Source organism: Ovis aries, chromosome 11, assembly GCF_016772045.2.
Source record: "Ovis aries strain OAR_USU_Benz2616 breed Rambouillet chromosome 11, ARS-UI_Ramb_v3.0, whole genome shotgun sequence".
Lineage (NCBI taxonomy): Eukaryota > Metazoa > Chordata > Mammalia > Artiodactyla > Bovidae > Ovis > Ovis aries.
Window position 1 is genome coordinate 54220959 of NC_056064.1, and position 19755 is coordinate 54240713.

General features: G+C 49.3%; 1 long non-coding RNA gene across 2 annotated transcripts; it reads right to left on the reverse strand.

Annotated features, from left to right (window-relative positions):
* Positions 1-537: 537 nt before the first annotated feature.
* Positions 538-4695, reverse strand: LOC132657315 (uncharacterized). Of its 2 annotated transcripts, XR_009595301.1 has the most exons (3): positions 4637-4695; positions 1566-1674; positions 538-1461 (listed from the first exon to the last, which is right to left on the reverse strand). It is a non-coding gene; the product is annotated as an uncharacterized LOC132657315 (long non-coding RNA). The 2 variants fall into 2 exon arrangements; XR_009595300.1 differs by having other exon boundaries at positions 538-1674.
* Between the last annotated feature and the right edge of the window lie 15060 nt (positions 4696-19755).

The window sequence follows — 19755 nt, forward strand, 5'->3', positions numbered from 1 at the left end:
GCTGTTTTCTCCTCTAATGAGTTCAAGGTCTTTGACACACAGTCACTTTATAGTGGAACAGGAATCAGGTTTTTTCACTTTTTGAAAATAAAACTTTGACCCCCTAGCACATATACACATAAAAGCGTTTGTGGCATTATTGCTTGAAAGAGAAGTATTAGAAATGAATGTCAATCAGGAAGGAACAGCCTAAATTAATTATGGTGCATAGACAAAAGGCATATTGTGAAGCTCTTACAAAGGATGAGGCAATTGCATTTATATGGAAAAATCTCTGAGATTTAATGTTAAATTTTAAAATAGCAAGGTTGAGTATGACATGAGCTCATTTGGATAAAAGAGGTGAATACCCTCACCTTCTCTCTCCAGATGGATTGATAGATTTCTGTATATCTCTTAACCTATATCTACAGACACACACACACACACACACATTTTTTTAAGTGCATCTCTGGAAATCTACATAAGACACTTGTAACTATTAACCTCTGGAGAGAATAGATGAATTGGAAAAAGGGAGGTAAGAAGGAGAGACACTTTTTACTGCAAAATCTTTTACTTTTTGCGTTTTGTATTATTCACATATATATTCCAACAAGCAAGTTAATAAAAATTTAAACAGGGGAAAAGAATGCCCAGAAGAGAACACAATATTCTAGAGATGACAGAACAGTGTACAGGGCTTAAGACCACAACCTCTGAGATCTGAATTTCTCTGACTGTGGACTAAGTATATAATGGCTTTTCCCCTAAGGTTTTTGAAGTATAGTTAAATACAGTTAAATTTACAGTTTGTGTATATACGTTTTGACAAAAGTGTGCAGTCACCTAATCATGACCATAATAACCAAGGTGCAAAGCATAACACTTTCAAGTGTCATCTGTGTGACTGCGTCGTGACATGGCACATTCCTCTTTACAGCTGAGAACTGTTACATTGCATGAACGCACCACAGTTTATCTGTTCACCCATTGAGGGGTACTGGGTTGTTTCCAGTCTGTTGTGGTTATGAGCCAAAGCTGCTGTAGACGTCCTCATGTGAGTTTCTGGGTGATCATATTTTTTTAACTTTTCTTGGATGTGGGAACTTAGTGTTACCAAACCAAATGTGGGTAATGGCTTGACACCGGCGTAAGTAATGACAGTCTAATGACACTGGGTTGTGGTGAAGGAAAGTGCAGGACTTATTGCAAGCACCAGCCAAGGAGTCCAGGGTGGCTAATGCTCAAAAAACTCAACTCCCTGATGAGTGTCAGGGAAGCATTTTTAAAGGCAAGATGAGGGGGAGTCGCAGGGTTATGTGATCAGCTCTTGCACAATTCCGAGTGGTGAACGGTGAGGGGGCAGGGGCGTGTCACACGGGTTAACCCCATCAATCCTCAGACTCCAGTCGATCTGGAGGCTACATGCTCACCGCTGCGATGTAGTCAACCTCTTCCATCTGGTGGGGGTTTTAGCACCTGTAAAACAACTCAGGGACGTACGTCAGATACTGCCATCCATGTACTTCAGGGAGGAACTAAAGATTCTGTGGCCACCATAAGGCTGATTGTTAAATTGTTACCAGTTCTCCTGGCCCAGCTGTTACTTTTCTCACTACTGTTCACATCCTTTCAATCATTCTTGAGTCAGGATTTTGTGTCTCAGAGGAGGCCATGGAGACTACAGGTATTCTGCAAACAAGAGGCCGGCAGAAGACATGAGAAAGATGGTCTGTCCTGGGAAGACCCCAGGGTCCTGCTTGATTACGCTAGCAGTGGGACGCCAGGTTTGCTTAATTTTGTAAGGAGCTGCCAGACAGAGCAGCCATCCCATTTTTCATTCCCACGGGCAGTATATGAAAGTTTCCGTTGCTCTGTATCCTCTGCTACTGTGTCACTAGGATCCCCTCCGGTGTGAGAATTCAACAGAAGCCTCGTAAGGTCATGTTTATTTTAGAGAGAGCTCCTCCAGCTCCCCCAATACCTCCCAGTGCCAATGGGTAGGGCTTACAGTACCCTCCTATGTGCCACGATCCTGCTTGGCAGCCTTAGTGTTCCCTAACAATTGTTTTAACATCTCTAGCTGGGGTTTGGTTAGGCGAGAAGCCCAGGGACGGGGAAGGGTGAGCTGTCCCTGGTGCTATGTGCTATTGTCTTATAAACAGACCCTTGGTGACTCCTCTGTCCTCAGCAACCCCTCTTTGCTCTTGGGTTCTTCAGTGTCTCTTGACCTGAGCCCTGAGTCTCGGGAGGGTCCTGTGGCCAGTCCCTGATCCATTTCTCCGCAGCTGTCACAGCCTATTCTGGGCTGAAACACGCTCTACCCGGTGTAACCCCACAAAACCCTCCTATCACTGTCTCTTCCAGGGACCAGGGAGCCCCCTTCCCAGGGCTGTCTTTGCTGTTGTGGCTCTTCCTCTCCTGCCTGGACCCTTGCCTTTCGGTGGGGACTTGATGTTTGTGTGCACAGTTCTCCAAATGGAAGCCTCACCCCAAGATTGAATTGGGGCTCGGCAGGAAATAGAAGCTCTCACAACATGAATGAAATTGGACATTGATCCACACTTGTAACACCCCAGGCGCAAGGCTTCACATGCTTTTCTCATTTTTTTTTTTAAGATATGTTTGGTTGCATCGGGTCTTAGTTGGGGTACATGGGTTTAGTTGCACCACAGCATGTGTGGGGGGGGTCTTAGTTTTCCAACAGGGATAAAACCCATATCCCCCTGCACTGCAAGGTGGATTCTTTACTACTGGACCATCAGGGAAGTCCCTCATTTATTTCTTGTTGTTATTCTTTCCCCATTTTACAGTTTAAAACTGAACCAGAAAAATAATCTCACTCCAAATTGAAGGAAACCAGAATTCCAACCCCATTATGTTTGACATGAATGTCCAGGTGACTCTGCAGCCTCCCTGGGGCCCTGCAGGACCATTGTCCACAGGCAATACAGCTCCAGCCTTCAGGAATCAGCAGAGTCCTCACTAAGCACTGGGGTGTGGGTGGGGACGGTGTTCCTGCCCACCCAGACCCCTGCATCCCGAATCCTCACCCATATCTGTGTTCCAAGAAAACTGCCAACACTAGCTTTCTCCAGGGCCCTGCTACCCTTTGCGGCATCTTTCTCTCCTCCAGGTTATGAATGCACCCCAATTAGAGCCTCACCTGGGGCCACCTCCTGCTCTGATGGCAGTTGTAGGAGGAAGGAGATGAGATGCCTGGTGGGGATTCCTGAGATCATGTCATCCAGTCCCATCATTTCATGGCAAATGGGGAAACAATGGAAACAGTGACAGACTATTTTCTTGGGCTCCAAAATCACTGCAGATGGTTACTGCAGCCATGAAATTAAAAGATGCTTGCTCCTCGGAAGAAAAGCTATGACCAACCTAGACAGCCTATTAAAAAGCAGAGATATCACTTTGCCAACAAACATTCATATAGTCAAAGCAATGATTTTTCCAGTACTCATGTATGGATGTGAGGGTTGGACCATAAAGAAAGCTGAGTGCTGAAGAACTGATGCTTTTGAATTTTGGTGTCAGAGAAGAGACTCTTGAGAGTCCCTTGGACTGCAGGGAGATCAAACCAGTCAATCCAAAAGGAAATCAGTTCTGAATATTCATTGGAAGGACTGATGCTGAAGCTCCAATACTTTGGCCACCTGATGTGAAGAGCTGACTTATTGGAAAAGACCCTGATGCTGGGAAAGATTGAAGGCGGGGGGAGAAGGGGACGACAGAGGATGACTTGTTTGGATGGCATCACCGACTCGATGGACATGAGTCTTGGTGATGGACAGGGAAGCCTGGCATGCTGCAGTCCGCAGGGTTGCAAAGAGTCGGACACGACTGAGCAACTGAACTGAACTGAACTCCCCATAATCCCCCACCTGATTTGCAGGTAACACCACCTGCAGAGCTTCAGAGAAACTGAAATGTATTGAAGGTCTGGGCTTCCCTGGTTGCTCAGTGATAAAGAATCCACCTGCCAATTCAGGAGATGCGGATTGGATCCCTGGGTCAGGAAAATCCTCTGGAGAAGGAAATGGCAACCCATTCCAGTACTCTTGCCTGGGAAATCCCATGGACAGAGGAGCCTGGCGGGCTACAGTCCATGGGGTCGCAAAGAGTCGGGCACGAATGAGCAACTAAATGACAGCAACATTGAAGGCCTACCAAAGTCACTAGCATCAGGGACACCGTCTCTGATTTTCCAATGACCCGTTCAGGCAGCAAACGACCATCCCCATTCTTCTGATGAGGAAGCTGAGTCTCAGAGGCTAAGAAACTTGTCAGAGACCAGCCGCTGGTAAGTGGCATCGACATTAACCTGCTGGTGTCTGAAAGGTGCTCACATCCGTGTGTCCCATACACAGTGACAGGACTCCCACCCCTGCCACAGCCTGGCACGGCCCAGGGAGGCAGCTAAGCCCCAGAGGCTGAGCACAAGAGGCCCCAGGCCTGGACACTCTCAAGGCCACTGGGTTGGGATCCTGGGGAATTCTGGAGGGTGAAACCTGGGCACCGCTCTCCCCAAGGTCTCCGAGGAAAAAACCACACGTTGTTGGTCTACATGCTGGGTCAGTCCTCTGCAGCCCAAGACCACGCAGCCCCGTCAACCCCTGCACAGATTGATTCAGCATTTCCTCACCTGTGCAGAGCGGGAGAGGCAGCCCGGACAGACGGTGGAAAAAACCCACGGAGGCAAGTGGAGAAGGGGGTGTGGTGCGCTGGAAAGGATTAGGAAGAGGAAGAGAAATTTGACTTTTAAAGGAGAACTGTCCCCAAAATTGGTAATTGGAGAGAACTTTGGAAAAACACCTGTCCAGTGCCCTCCCCACTTCCCACCCCCACCCCCTGCCAGCTTTCCCAGCAGAGTGTGTACCAGGGCCCGGGGCGGGGGTTGGGGGGTGTCTTGGTTCAGCGTAGACACTGAGGGGTTGGAGGGAGTGGCGGAGGCTGGGGGCCAGCAGCTTGTTGGGTGGGGAGGGCGCTCAGGAGGGGTGGGGGTGGGGTAGTGGGGACTGGAAGAAGCTCCTGCTTCGTGCCAGGCTCCGTGCCAGGCGCCCGCACGCTGAGCTAGTTAAATTCCAACACTGCCCTCCCCCCACTCCCCACCACCACCTCAAGCCTCAGGACAAGTCTCAGTCTTCAGATGAGGAGGAGGAAGCCTAGCCTTGGGAAATTTCCATTCTCACCGCCAAGGGCTGACAGTCAATCGACCCTGCCCTCTGGGCACCCTTGCCCTGAGCCCCCATTTTCCTTCCCCATCTGGGAGGCAGAGAAGGAAAAGGTTGGGAGGGGAGCCAGTTACTGGCCACTGGGGTCTCCTGCATTCCCAGGCGAGGCTCCTCATACATAAAACAGGAGGAACCTTTTCCTCCACAGTTAATCAAAACCTCCAGGCAAAGACTGCAAATGAAGGGCCCCTGTCAAGTCATTTCCCTTGCAAATGAAGCCACTGCTCATGCATCTTTTCCTCTTTTAAACCTCATCAACTCAGCAGTCGACCCAGGAGCCCGGGGCTGCTCTGCTTGCCTGGTTCTCGAGCAGGTAGCTGGCACATTTCAATTAGCTTGACAAGTCCCCCGTAAGTAGGGGCAGCATCTTCCATCCCTGACCACCTGCCCTCACTGAAGCCCAGGGGACTGGGACTCCCGCCCTCAGCTGTAATTAGTGGATTTACAATGTTGGTGCCCCAAAGTCAGGCCAAGCTGAGAGATCTCCTGAGCAGGTCACCAAGCACACACGCCAGATCTTAAGGAGCCCCCAGTGGGGCCTTGGCGGAGGGACCTCAGCTTGCAGAGCTCAGCCCCAGATAAACCAAGAGATGAAGGAAAGATCCGTTACTCACTCTCTGGGCACCTGGAGTTTCCCTATCTGTAAAATGCGTTAATATGATTATCTGCCTTGTAGAGCCATCGGGAGTAGTAAATGAGATGGTCTGGGCACAGCCCTTGGCACAGTATCAGGCACTTATAAAGCATTTCATAAATGTTAGCCAGGATTTATGTCAGTATTCTATCAGCACCAACATCAGACCACCTCTACTGTGGACAGCTGCCAGACTGTAGCATCAGCCATTCAACTGGAAGAGCAGGAGCTTCAGTGAGTTACCTAACCTCTCTGTGCTTTCCTGCTCTCATGCCACAAATAATGTACTTATTTTGCGGGGTCAATGAGGGGACTTAACTCAGATAAAAGAGCTCGAGGACTCTGAGAGGCACACAGACTCTAGAGCCAGAGTCCCAGGTCCAAATCCCAGGCCCACGTGTCTGTGTGACCTTGCACAAACTCCTTTACCCCTCTCTGTCCATGGTCTTCCTCTAGCATGAAGGATTACAGCGTTACCCATGTCAAGGGCTAGGAGACGTCAGTAAAGGATAATTTCTACATGTAAAATCGTGGCTCAAACAGAAAAGGAACATGTAGCAAGGATTTTCTTGCACTCGTTAATTCCTGAGGGAACCACAGCCAGTACAAAGGAGAATTCAAAGAACACACGCTTGCATATAGTTGGGAATGCTGAAATGAATTAACAAACAGGGGCAAACCTGCGATAGTCAATTGCATTCCATCAGACTCAGCTCCTAGGCCCTCCTATGGACAAAAATTGTGTGCCTTACTATCAGCATTTTACAACTTAGAATTGTAAAATAGCTCCAAGATGACACAAAGTGGAGATAACCCCAAAGGTGTGTGAGGCAGGACGCACAGTAAGAGGTGTGGGATTTTTGTCTATGTCAGGGTCTTTCAGCATATGCACAGAGCTTGGAATAGAGTGAGTGCTATACAGGCTTTTGTAAAAAAAAATAACGTGGAAATACATAAATGAAGGTCGATCAAGTGAGAACAGGCAACAACCATTTATTCAAGGTTCCTATAGCCCCCATCACTTTTCTTCCAGAAGAAACAAAATCAGGCAGAGGAGTGGGAAGGCTTTCCAGGGGCCCCACGTGTGCCCTGGGAGCCAACAGCCTGGACAAGCTGGTCAGGGGGTGGTCCACTAGCAGCAGGTCACCCCACGTGATTGGTTAGAGGTGCATATCTGGTACTCTCTGATTGGCCCTAAGTTGGAGGTGGGGTCAAAAATTAGGGTTGCTATTGGTTATGAATCAAGTCCTGGCTGTTTGGGGCCAATTGTTACAGGGATGGCTGTTAGGCTTCCAGGATGTTTGCTAGAGACAGTGGTCTGACTTCCTCCAAATCTGACTTACAACCCATCAGGCCAGCTTTCTGGACTGGTTACTGTAAATAGTGGGTTGGTTTCCTGGGCTGGTTGCTGCAGGCTGTGAGTCAGAGTTCTATTTTTATATACAATCTGGCCATAGCGTTTGGATATTGAGTCTCTCCGTAACCACAGTGCCTGATGCCTTGGACCCTCCATCAGTGGTAATTACCATCAGCTGATACTCACTGATTACACACGATAGCTAATCCTGACTGGTTTAAGCAGAATCAGGAACTTACTGCCTTGGGATCTCAGAAGCCGTCAGGAGGCTGGAGAGCCAGGCCGGGGAGGATAGGAACCAGAGTGGCTCCAGCCCCATGCCTGACAACACCTGTGTCAGCTCTGTGTCACTCTTGGTCCTGGGGGAGGATGGGTGTCTCTGTTGATCTGCCTTGGGTCATACGCCACCAAAGGAGAGAAGCGGCTTTTCTCCCAAGGAAACCGGGGTTTTGACACCACAAGAGCAATGCTCAGTTACTGCACCTCCAGAAAAACACCAACATCCGCTCAACCACCCCAGGATATGGGTGCCATGGAAAATCCATGTTTCCAAGTGGAGACAATGAGGCACACAGGAGGTCAGTAATTTATGGGATTCAAACAGATTCAAAGTCTGCTCTCTTCGAAGCCCAGACTCTTTCCCACTATGTCCTTTTGGCTTGTTGAGTAGGTAATCCTGGTGTTCCCTGACACTTAGGTACTTCGGAGCTCCCACCTGCCCATCCCAGCACAGCACATGGAGTCCTTCCTGTCCTTTAAATTCGGGCCCTTCTCTGCTTGAACACCCTTAAAAGTCCATTCACATCACTAATCACCATGTGTGTTAGCTCCTTCCCCAGCAGCAGACAAGCTCCTGGAGGTCACCTGTCAGTAAACACAGGAAAACTTTAAATGGAAATCTTGAAATCCAAGGGTCTATGAGAGAGGAACTAATAGCAAGGAGAGTGAGCAGACTTTCTGGGGTTGTTCATTTTCTTATTGTTGAATTTTAAGAGTTCTTTGCATATTTTGATCACACTTGTTTATCAGATGTGTCCTTTGCTAAATATTTTCTCCTAGTCTGTGACTTGTCTTCTCATTCTCTTGAAATAGATCACACTTGGCGAAGTTCAGTTAAATCTTACTCCAAAATCCTGCTTCTGAAAGAGGCAAGAAATTTATGCCCCTCTCCACCCTCTCAGGGATCCCACAGGAATGGGGAAGCCCCCATCTTCATTCCTGTGTGATCCCCATGGAGATGCTTCTCTTCCGAGATACTGATGGTCCCTGGAGTGAGTATGAGATTGGGATTCTTTGCCAGGGTTCCCGAGGCCGGAGCTCTTTAGATCCATCTCTCTATCTGTGCACCACCCCTTCTGAAGACCTGTCACCTGGTAAGGGTTGTCATGGACCTGGGACACAGGTTTCCCCACCATCAGAATCATCCACCCTCGACGCTCTGATCTACTTCCTTCCTGGGGAAGCTGCATCCCAGGGTAGCTAGTGTCCCCATTCTGAAAGCCCCAGTAATTCAGTCATCTGGACTCAAGCCCACCCTTGTTCTATTGGGGGTGGGGAAGAAAAAAGAGCTGTCTGAAGTTGGGTTCTTTTACAGGGAGGACAAATTAGACATGCCACAAGGGAAATTAACCTGTCGCAAATGGTCACCAAGAGTTCAGAATGGTGCCTTTGTTCAAAGCCGGGTTTTCTGAGTTCTGGAATTCTGCCAGGAGTCACTGCCTCCAGGGAGCTTTTTCTTTCCCCATCTCCCAACTATCCCCAGCCAACTGAGCAACCCCCGCCTGCTGTGTTGCCATAACATTGTGGCTGCCGCTCTGATGCCACAGTGATGGGATGGGGGAGTCACCAGTCCATCTCACTGATGGGCTGTGAGCTCCCTGAGATCAGGTTCTGTCCTATTTGTCTCTCCAACATCTGGCACAGATGGAGCCAACGTATTCCCCACTGTTGTTCAGTTGCTAAGTCCTGTCCGACTCTGCAGTCTCACGGACTGCAGCACACCAGGCTTCCCTGTACTTCACTGTCTCCCAGAGTTCGCTCAAACTCATGTCTATTGAGTCGGTGATGCCATCCAACCATCTCATCCTGTCACCCCCTTCTCTTCCTGCCCTCAGTCTTTCCCAGCATCAGGGCCTTTTCTAATGAGGCAGCTCTTTGCATCAGGGGGCCAAAGTATTGGAGATTCAGCATCAGTCCTTGAAGGTGCCAACTCCGAGTCTTGGGTTGGTGCAGGAGGCCCCCCACCTTGGGGAAGCTCCGAGGCCGATGGGGTTGGGAGTGAGTGCTGGAGTCCTTGGCCTTTGAGTTCCCCGCACTTGCCTTGGCTCCACTTTATGCCACTTTCCTCTGCCCACACACACCCCCCTGCTGGTGAGAGCAGCTCCTTTGAGATGCCTTTTGCATTTTCGTTAATTTCTATTGAATAATTGAAATCAGAAGATTAATACTTTCAACCTAAACCTGAATTGCAGCGTGTGTGCTGTTTATAATTGTAATTCCACTGGAGTCGGAAACATTTGAGCAAGTCCTTCTCCAGGGACAGAGGGAACAAAGCTCTGTATGGAGGGCTTAAAACACAGCGCTGGGCTCAGGCAGCGCACCCGGACGTCTTTTTTTAATTAACGGATGGATGGAAGGAAACAAGGACCCCAAAGATCAAGCCAGCTGTATAGAAGCTTCCAAAATTAGGGATGATTCTCCTTACTTTCTGGGCTGGAACCAATTTTGTTTCTTTCATCAGAAAATGAAATGAAAATCGCAGAACACCAAGGGGCTGAGGACCTGGCCTGAAAAAGTGTTGCTTTTCCTTCTTTCCTATCTGACGCCAGCCCACCTCTCAACTCGACGTGACCTGCCTCCAGCCTTCTCCCAAAGGTAGAATTCTTAAAGCATGGGCACCATCCTGGGCCCTGGAGCATGTTTAGTGACGATGGGGAAGCAGAAAGCAGAGAGCTTTGGTCTCCAGTACTCAGCACGATTCCCTTTGGGGACAGCCATGTGACAACTCTAGCAGGCATGGACGCCCTTCTTATCCCTTTTACTACTGCTTCTCCCACTCCGGGCAGGAATTAGGGGTCCTCGGTGTCACCTCAATGCGGTTCCCTTTAGCCTTAGTTGGGATACAGAGGGATGAACATCTCGGATTTTAGAGAAATATAAAGAGCAAGTGAGCAGGGCAAACGCAGATGGTCACGTTCACGTGACCGCTGATCTCTGAGAGGAGCCCTGGCACCCCGATGCGTCCTGTTAATACCATTCTTTCCCTAGGAGAAGCGGAAGGACACAATTATTATCCAGAGTCAGCAGTGACTCACAGGCTCCTGGAGGGGGTTTTCCCAAGGGGGTCTCAACAGGAAAAGAATAAGGCTGATGCATCCAGGGAAGCCAGGAGAGGACCCAGTTGGAGAGAGATGGAAAGCTGAGTGTGAGGCAGTTCCCGGGAGAAGCTACCTCCTGGGTCCACCTTGGAGGCCCCTGGAGAGGTGGGAGATGCAGAGAGGAGGGTTCTCTAGGCTCCACCACCTGTCCTTGTTCAAGTTTGGCTTGTTCAAGCCTCACCTCGCTGATCATCACAAGCCCTGGTAGCTTACGGTTCTGCTGCTACATTTTTCCCTGTAATCTAAATGCCTCTCCATTTTGGGGTTGACCACAGTACCTCGAGGGTCTAGCTCAGGTATAGAAATGGAGTTTAGGACTCAGTGTAGAAAGGAGTCTGATCACCACTGTCCCCATACCTGCCCCTCTCCCTGCCCCACCCCAACCTTGCCCCTTCCTGCCTCGGGGCCATTGCACAGCCTGTTCCCTCTGCCTGGGATGCTGTTCCTTTTGGCTCACTTCCTCCAGCTTCCTGGCCAAATGCCATCTCTGTAAGTACCTTCTTATAAGTCAGTAGCCACCTTCACACTCCCTCTCCTTGCTGTAATTTTCTTAGTTTTGCTTATTGTCTATCTTCCACCAGCTGCAGTATAAGCTCAATGGGAACAAGCACTTTTGTGGACAGATTCCCTACATAGGATTCAGCACATAATAGTTTTTCAATAAACACTTCCTGAATGAATGAGCAAATCACAATTGCTGGCAGGGGAAGGAAAGCAGGGTGTTGGGTCTAAGAAGTAGAAATCTCAACTTTGGGCTCAGTTGGCACAGAGACCACGTGGCCCAGAACTGGCACCAGTGGCTGTGTCTTGCCCCTTCCTGGAGGGCAGCCACCTGCTTCTAGGCCATCTGCTTCCCTCCACCCTGGTGGCCACAGCTGCACCAGCTCTCTCAGACTTGAGGGCCCACTCTGATCTCTGGGGTCTCCCCTCCCTCCCTCCCTGGGGTCCCCCCTCCCTCCCTGGGCCCCCTCCCATGCTTTCTGGATGCACCTTTATCCCCACGACCAGGCCCCTCACTCACACCTTTCCAGGCCCCATCTGCAAAGTTGGGATCAGAGAGAGGAATGGGGCATCTGAGCCAGCTCCCCATGGCAAATCAAAGTTTAAAAGATGCCACTTTTAACTGTGCTTGAGCACAATGTACCCTGAGGCTTTTTGTGGTAATCGGCTCTCAATACACAGTTTCTTCATTAGTTATTATTATTTTCTTAAGCAGTGGCAAGGCAGGAGGCAGGGCCCTGCTCAGTCCACCGTAAGTCAGCTCTCAAACCCTGGGATGAGTGGGGCTCTGGGCAGCTGCCTGCCTGGGCCCAGGGGGAGCGGGAGTAGCTTGAATGGAGCCAGAGCCGTGACATGCAGACTTCAGGAGGAAAGAAAGCAGGGGGAGGGGAGAGGGCCGCACTGGCCAAGACACCCCTTCCACCCCATGAGACATCCTTCCGGGGAGCCCCTCCATGGATAATCAGGACTTTAGCACAGGGGGAAAGAGAAGAGAATTATCACTTACTGAACAGTGACTGAGGCACCTTACATGTGGCAAAAACACATTTTTCATAAATGAAATGCAGATAAGACATAAAAAGCCCTAATTTGTAGCATGTGCCAATTTCCAAGGCGTAAACACTCCCACCACAGCCAGTTTCAAGACACCAACTATGTGATACTTGGCTTGTAAAACTGCTAAAAATTAAAAAACCATTTCTGCGAACCAGTAGGAACCAGCCCCCCTGGCCCCCCAGTATATACGATAGGATTCAAAACTTCTCTGCAAGGAGGCATGATGGTTAGTTAATTTCATGTGTCAGCTTGACTATACCACGTGTGCCCAGATATTTAGTCAAATGTTATCCTTGGTGTGTCTCTGAGGGTGTTTCTGGATGAGATTAGCATTTGAGTGAGTAGGCCGAGTAAGCAGATTGCCCTCCCCAATGTCAGTGGGCCTTGTCTAATCGGTTGAGGACCCAAATAGGACAAAAAGGCTGACCCTTCCATGAATAAAGCCTGACTGTCTTGAGCTGGGATATTGACCACTTCTCACCTTTGTACTGAAACCGAAACACTGGTTCTTCTGGGTCTTAAGCCTGATGATTTCTGAACTGGAACTTACACCATTGGTTCACCTGATTCTTTAGGCTTTTGGACTCACGCTTGCATTACACTATCAGCCCTCCTGAGTCTCCAGCTTGCTGGCTGGACATCAGGAGTGCTGCCAGCCTTCATTTTATAAATAGATAGATATCTCCTACTGGCTCTGCTTCTCTGGAGAAACCTAATTAATACAGAGGTAATTGTGGTCACCAGAATAATGCCCCCACCCCACCAAAGATGTCCGTGTTCTAATCCCCAGAACACGTTTTGTCATGCGTTGATTAATTTTATGTGTCAGCTTCACAGGGCCACAGTGCCCAGATATGTGGTTAAACATATTCTGGATGTTTCTGTGAGGGTTTTGGGATGAGATTAACATTTAAGCAGATGGACTTTGAATAAAGCAGATTGCCCTCCCTAAAATGGGTGAACGTGAACGTGAAGTCGCTCAGTCGTGTCCGACTCTTCGCAACCCCGTGGACCGTAACCTACTAGGCTTCTCTGTCCATGGGATTCTCCAGGCAAGAATACTGGAGTGGATTGCCATTTCCTTCTCCAGGGGATCTTCCCAACCCAGGGATCGAACCCAGGTCTCCCACATTTGAGGCAGACACTTTAACCTCTGAGCCACCAGGGAAGCCCCCCTAAAATGGGTAGGCCTTACCTAATCCGTTGAAAGCCTGAATAGTACAAAAGACTGAGCTCCCCTAGGAGAAAATCCTGCCTTCAGGCTTGAACTGCAACATTAGCTCTTCCCTGGGTCTCCAGACAGGTGGTCCACCTCAGACTTCGTACTATCCAGTCTCCATAATCATACGAGCCAATGTCTTAAATCTCTTTTGCTATATGTACCTACCCTGCGTATATACATACATACACATCTGCCTCTCTGGAGAACTCGAATATGCATGGCAAGGGAGAAGACAGGAGAATTACCGTTGCAGATGGAATTAAGGTTGCTAATCAGGAGTCAAAGTCAGCGAGATTGTCCTGGACAATCCCCAAGGGCACAATGGAACCACAAGAGGGGCAGGAGGGTCAGTGTCCAAGTGATGAGATGTGACAAGAACTTGACCAGCCATTGACAGCTTTGAGGATATAGAGGGGCCACGAACCAAGGAATGCAGGCAACCTCCAGAAGGAGGAAAAGGCAGGAACAGATTCTTTCCCAGAATCTCTAGAAGGGACGCAGCCTTGCTGACACCTTGATTTTAGCCATGAGACCCATCTCCAACTTTGACCTCCAGAGTTGTAAACTGATACATTGGTGGTGTTTTATGCCACTAAGTTTGTGGTCATCTGTTACAGCAGCCGTGGGAAACTAATCCCAGTATGTTTTGTCCACAGTTAACTAAACGATGCTCCTAAAGCTCAGAGAAGCGGGCTGTTCAGGTTGCCATAGTGATGAGCATCAAAGGGGTTTGAGCCCGGGGGTGTCTGATTCCAAAGCCCAAGTTCTTTGTTCTGTCTCATGAGAAAAGCCACTCTTGAAATATAAATGCCCTTGGGGAGGCTACCAACTTAGTTCTACTTCAGCCTAAGTAACTGGAAAGTTTTTTTTACAGAAAATAAACCACCACAAAAATCAATGTCCAGGTGAAGGCACAGCTGAGCTTGCGAGAAGGACGGAAACTGCCCCCTCTACAGGGTGGTGTGGCCCAAATGAAGCCGGATATGAAGACTCCCAGGTGGTCAGTGGAAGCATGCAGACTTTAAGTCTATGAGGCCAAGGGGCGTTTCCAAGCCCTGCACCAAGAGGCTTGGATGTCGACCCCTCCCTGGAAGCTGAAGGCGTGGCCTGTGGTTTGAGGTGGTGGGGGGAGAGGGGGGGAGCAACCTCTTAAGGCCCACAGCTTCAAAAGAAATTACCTGTCCCAGGGCAAGGAGATGAGGAGGAGGTTGGTCTGTTTTCCTGGAAGAGGCCTTGTGAAATACGAGGAGATGCCAGCCAAGCACTTTCCAGAAAACATCATCAAACGCAAGAAGCCCAGTGAGTCCCATTCCCCAGGCCTTGGGTGCCTGTGCCCAAGACATGGGCGCTAGATAGGAGAACATGTATCTCTTGGGTCAAACGCCGCACCAAGCACTTAGGTTGGTTGCAAACATTGTTGAATGAATGAGTGATAGGAAGCAAGATAGAAAATGAGAACGCCAACTTTAGACGAGACGCGGGATTCACAGTCCCTACCCACCCCTCCATCCCCACCTTCTAAGGACCCCAGAACTGGTGCCCCAGAGAGGGCTTCCGGAGGTCCAAGGCAGGGGCTAGGGCAAGGGTATCAAGCATCCTGGGTTGTCTTGCCTGGGTCCAAGGAGCCCCCAGCTGCAGTTTTCTCCAGAATCACCCGTCTCCAGAGCCCCATATTCAAATAAGCACCGAAGTTGAGCCTGGGCTATATTTAGCAGAGTCAGAGGGAGACGATCTGAGGCTGAATCGAGCAGAGCTGACCTGGAAGTCGAGCAGAGCTGACCTGGAAGTCGGGCTCGAGCGACAGCACCCCTCCCACTGGATGTCGCTGCCAGGTGCCCTGAGAGCCGGCGTTTGGGGGTTTGTAGGGGGAGAACCAGCATGATCCACAGCCTGTCTGCGTGCCTGGGCACCAGCGTTGTTTCTCCTTTGAGAGCTTTTACCGAGTCAGCACCACACTTTTATGAGAAAAGATGGACTGGGCTGTGTTCTGGGGCCGACAGCCTGGCCAGGGAGCCATCCTGCTTGTGACCGAGGGTATCCGGCTCCGGCCTCTGGGCCGGTAACCTCTCGCTCCTGTTATTATCTTTAAAAGCAGCAGCAATCTGACCCCTTGTGTATTAGTTTCCTGCGGTTGCTGTAATCAATTATCACAAACTGCATGGCTTAAAACAGCAGAAAATTCTTCCCTCACAGTTCTGGAGGTTAGAAGGCTGAGCTGAAGAAGGTGTTGGCAGGGCCACACTCCCTCCAAAGGCTCTAGGAAAAATATTTCCCCTGCCTCTTCCAGCTTCCTGTGTTGCACGCATGCTTGGCGTTCCGTGCTTTGTAGCTACATTGCTCTAATCTCTGCTCTGTCTCCGTGTGGCTTTCTCCCGTGTGTGTGTGTGTGTGTGTGTGTGTGTGTGTGTGTGTGTGTCAACACCCACCTCATTGCACTCACTGCATCCCGTGTGTGTGTGTGTGTGTGTGTGTGTGTGTGTCAACACCCACCTCATTGCACTCACTGCATCCCGGGTCGTACCTGCCTCACCTCCTTTCATCCTCAATTCCCCTGTGTGCTGGGATCATTTTCCTCGGATCACACAGGAGGACACAGAAGGAGAATAAGGTGAGCCCCGTGGTGGCAGGTTGGGTGTCCGGAAGCCAGCCCGGGCCTGACTCGGCTCTTTTAAGAACTGGAACGGGGGCTTTCACCCCCGTCTTCCCTTCCAAGCTGGGGGACAGGGGGCTGTACAGGTGGAGCCTGGGGAGATCAGGAGGGGCCTCTCCCTAGCACAGTCCTGACACGACCTCCCCACACACCTCCACTTAAGGGGATGTTGTGACCACTTTAAAGGTAACTAGACAAGATGCTAGAGGAACCAGTGTGACCACAGGGCAGAAAGAAGTTGAAATGTGGGCCTTTTTCTCCTGAGACTTTACCCTGCCCTGGGCTCATCTCCCCAGACATGACAGGAGGTACGCGTGGGGTTCTGGGGTGGGGGGACTTTGAGTCAGCCAAAGAAAGGGGGTGCGGCTGCGGTGCCAGGACATGGGGAGGCAAATTCGCCAGGCCCGGCCCCAGGTTAGAGGGTCTCTGATGACCAGGAGGAGAAACGGGAGGCAGGAGTGCCTCCCAGCCCTCTGCAGAGACCAGAGGAGACCGCGGCCCCTCGGCAGCCCTCCTGCCTCCCCAGTTCTTGGCAAGCGCGCTGGTCAGTAGCCTCCCTGACTCTCCCTCCTGCCCTTGAACTCAGGGTTCCGTCTGGGAGCCAGCTGAGGCCTGTGTGCTCTCTTGGCCCCAAGCCCGGGCTGGACCCAGTCTCTTCCCTCTTCACTCCCAGGCTTGGCAGCCTCCAGAGCCCTGGGCTGTAGGAAGGAGCTGCTCTGGGTGTGGAGACTGCAGGGGGTGGGGGTGGAGGGGGTGTAAGCCTTTAAATGAGGCCTCCTCCAGCACCCTCAACCTAGCCCAGATTCTGAGAATAGAGCTGAAGCTTGAGGGAGCAGAGCGGAGCCATCCAGGCATGATGGGGAGGGCCGTGGTTCACGTTGGATGCATATTAGAAACACCGAAGGAGGTTCTCAGGCCTGCGCATCACCCAGAGATTTTGGTTTAATTAGTCTGAGTGCATCCTGCCTGTGAGGATGGCTAACACTCCCCACGGAGGACTGGGATGGGGCTTTACCACGCCTGTGGCCACTCCGTGCCTGTTTCAGCAGGGGTGGGGTGAAGCAAAGGGTGGCCAGCTTTGGTTTTAAGGAGGAAGGGCCCCCTTAAAACTAGCGTTTGGCCTTATATTGGGATTGCAGTTTCTTCCCAGGGCCTGGCTTCTTTCTCCTGCCACTCACCTGCCCTTCTAGCTTCACCTGCCACCTCACATTAAGATTTTAAGAGAATTCAAATGTCGGCTCCCATACAAAAAACTCTCAAAACATATAAAACTTAACAATAAGAAAGCAACCAGAGCTTAGAAATGGGCAAGAGACCTGATCAGACACCTCACCAAGAAGATATATACCGATGGCCAGTAAGCATATGAAAAGATGCTCCACGGCCTGTGTTATCAGGGGATTGCAACTAAGACCCTATTAATAATAAGTAAAACACCTACCCTACTCCAGTATTCTTGGCTGGGAAATCCCACAGACAGAGGAGCCTGGCGGTCTCACAGTCCATGGGGTCACAAAGAGTGGGACACAACTGAGCGACTGAAACAGCAACCTAGTTGGTCTAGACCAGTGGTTTGTAACAAGTGGCCATTATCTTGGTCAAGTCCCAAAGCCCTACCCCAGACAGACTGAATCAGAAACTCGGTGGGGTGAGAGCAGCCTGGGCTTTAATAAGCTCAGAGTCAGATGGCTCTGGTGCTGCCAGAGTTTGAGAACCACTGGCCTAGAACAGGGCTTCTTACCTTGGTTCTGCCAACGTTCCAGGCCGGATGGTTCGCGTTGCTGGGGCCTGTCCTGTGCACTGCAAGAGGCTGACGCACGTCCCTGTCCTCTACCCACTGATTTCCGGTAGCAGGCCACTCCCCCAGCCCGGGTATGACTGTCAAACATCTCCAGACAGGGTCAGTTGGTGTCTGGGGAGCTCATTGTCCCTGTTGAGAACTAGGGGAGCATCTCAAACACAGAATTATGCAAAACCATGAATACATCCTGTGACTTGGGCACCATGCTGGGCTATCCCTCTATTGGGTCATTTGATCCTCACTCTAAGGCAAATTGTGTCCATCTTACTGCTTACAAGCTGTGTGACCTTGAGCAAGTTACTTAAACTCTCTGTTGCCCAGTTTTCTCAACTGTCAAATGAGGGATAACTCAGTTCACTTCAGTCGCTCAGTCATGTCCAACTCTTTGCAACCCCATGGACTGCAGCATGCCAGGCTTCTCTGTCCATCACCAACTCCCAGAGCTTGCTCAAACCATGTCCATTGAGTCAGTGATGTCATCCAACCATCTCATCCTCTGTTGTCCCCTTCTCTTCCTGCTTTCAATCTTTCCCAGCATCCAGGTCTTTTCCATTAAGTCAGCTCTTTGCATCAGGGGGCCAAAGTATTCAGGAGCATCAGCTGGGGGATAACTAGTGCCTACCGAATAGGATGGCCAAGGACATAAAATGACAAATTGTGTACCAAACTCTCAGCATGGTGTCTGAAGCACAATAAATACCCAGGAAATATTGGTCTTTTTTTTTTCTAAATTGAAGTCTAGCTCATTTACAATACTATATTAGTTTCAAGTGTACGGCAAAATGATTCAGTTATATATATATATATATATTTAAGATTTTCTATTACAGATTATTACAAGATGTTGTCATTCTTTGTACTGTACAGTAAATCCTTATTATCTATTTTATGTTATGTGTGTGCAGGCTAAGTTGCTTTAGTCATGTCCGCTCTTGTGACCCTATGAACCATAGGGTCATAGCTCTTCTGTCTATGGGAGTCTCTAAGCAAGAATACTGGAGTGGGTTGCCATGCCCTCCTCCAGGGGATCTTCCCAACCCAGGGATCAAACCTCTGTCCCCTTTATGGGCAGGCGATTCTTTACCACTAGCGCCATCTGGGTAGCAGTGTGTATCTGTTAACTTCATACTCCTAATTTCTCTCTCCTCTATCCTTTCCCTGTTGGTAACCACAAGTTTCTTTGTCTCTTTCAATTCTGTAAACAAATTCACTTTTATTATTTTTAAATACATGTAAGTGACATCATATACACCATGTCTAATGGGATGACTGTGTGGATTTTGTATCTTGTTGAGGTGGTGTATCACATTTGTGTATGTTGAATCATCCTTGCAACTCTGGAATGAAGCCAACTTGATCATGGCCTATGATCCTTTTTATATATCATTGGGTTCATTTGCTAATATTTTGTTGAGGAGTTTTATACCTATATTCATCAAAGATATTGGCCTATAATTTTCTTTTCTAGTGTTTTTTGTCTGGTTTTGGCATCAGGGTGACTGTGGTTTCATAGAATGACTTTGGGAGTGTTCCCCCCTCTTCAGTCTTTTGGAATAGTATGAGGATTGGTGTAAATTCTTTGTATGTTTTTTTTAGAATTCTCCAGTGAAACCATCCGGTCCTGGACTTTTGTTTACAGGGAGTTTTTTGTTTTATTAAATTACAAATTCTATCTCACTTCTAGAAGTCAGTCTGTTCAAATTATCTGTTTCTTCTTGACTTAATTTTGTCAGGCTGTATGCTTTTAGAAACTTGCCCATTTCTTCTAGGTTGTCCAATTTGTTGACATATAAATGTTTATAGTGTTTTCTTATGATTTTATTTCTGCGAGATCAGTTGTCATTTCTCCTCTTTCATTTCTCATTTTGTTTATTTGGGTTCTCTCTGTTTTCTTGTTGCTGAACCTGGCTAGAAGGTCATCAGTTTTTTTAA